The sequence below is a fragment of the Brassica oleracea genome, chromosome C5, assembly GCF_000695525.1.
Source record: "Brassica oleracea var. oleracea cultivar TO1000 chromosome C5, BOL, whole genome shotgun sequence".
In the NCBI taxonomy this organism is placed as follows: Eukaryota; Viridiplantae; Streptophyta; class Magnoliopsida; order Brassicales; family Brassicaceae; genus Brassica; species Brassica oleracea.
The window spans coordinates 14,999,405-15,000,742 of record NC_027752.1 but is presented as its reverse complement, the minus strand read 5'-3'; positions in this window follow the sequence as shown (position 1 = coordinate 15,000,742).

Genomic DNA, 1,338 nt, shown 5'->3' with positions numbered 1-1,338 from the left:
TGGACAAGTGATCAGCTACACCATTCTCAACTCCTGGCTTGTCCTTGATCTCTAAATCAAACTCTTGCAGCAAAAGAATCCATCTCAAGAGCCTGGGCTTTGCATCCTTCTTCGCCAAAAGGTGTCTCAACGCAGCATGATCTGTGTAGACAATGACTTTAGATCCCACCAAGTGGCTTCTGAACTTCTCAAAGACAAAGACAATGGCTAGCATCTCCTTCTATGTTGTGGCATATCTCATCTGAGCATCATTCAGGGTTTGGCTCGCGTAGTAGATCACATGGGTCTTGCCAAACACAAAGACAATTGCTAGCATCTCCTTCTATGTTGTGGCATATCTCATCTGAGCATCATTCAGGGTTTGGCTCGCGTAGTAGATCACATGGGTCTTGCCATTTTTCCTCTTCCCCAAAACAGCTCCCACAGCATAATCACTAGCATCACACATGATCTCAAAGGGGAGATCCCAATTAGGTGGCTGGACAATTGGAGCACTGATGAGTTCACCTTTCAGCTTCTTGAAGGCTTCTAGACACTCCACATCAAAGCTGAAGGCGGCTTCTTTGCACAGCAGCCTGGTCAATGGTCTAGTGATCATGGAGAAGTCCTTGATGAATCTCCTGTAGAATCCAGCATGACCAAGAAAACTTCTGATGTCTTTCACTGTTTTCGGTGGGGGCAAACCAACCATGACATCGATCTTAGTCTTATCCACCTCAACCCCTTCCCTGATATCTTGTGTCCCAGCACAATCCCTTCTTTGACCATGAAGTGACACTTCTCCCAGTTCAGCACAAGGTTGGTGTCTTCACATCTCTGTAGGACCCTGCACAAATTTGACAAACAAGCAGAAAATGAAGATCCATAGACAGAGAAATCATCCATGAATACCTCCACAACATCCTCAATCAGATCAGAAAAGATTGACATCATGCATCATACACAAAGTGGGTGATATTCCCTTGATGTCATCAAGTGAGTAACCTATTGCTTTTCTAAATCTTTTAAGTGTTTTCAAGAGTTCAGATAGCTCAGTTTCAGTAAGTTCACTACTCACAATGACTTGATAAGTTCTATTAGGACCAAGAAATGCATACCTTACACCATTGGGGAGAGGTTTAAGCTCCACTTTAGGCGCCTTAAGCTCGCTCCAGTCGTCTTGCTGGGTGTCCCCTTGTTGAATGACCGAGGCTTCTTGATGGACAATTTGAGGCAGCTCCTCATACTGATCCTTACTACCAAATCCTCTGTGTGAATCCAACATCATTCCATAGGCAGCACTCTCCAGGTTCTGAATCACTTCAGCTTCCCTCTCTATCATCAAAGCATGCTGTAGAA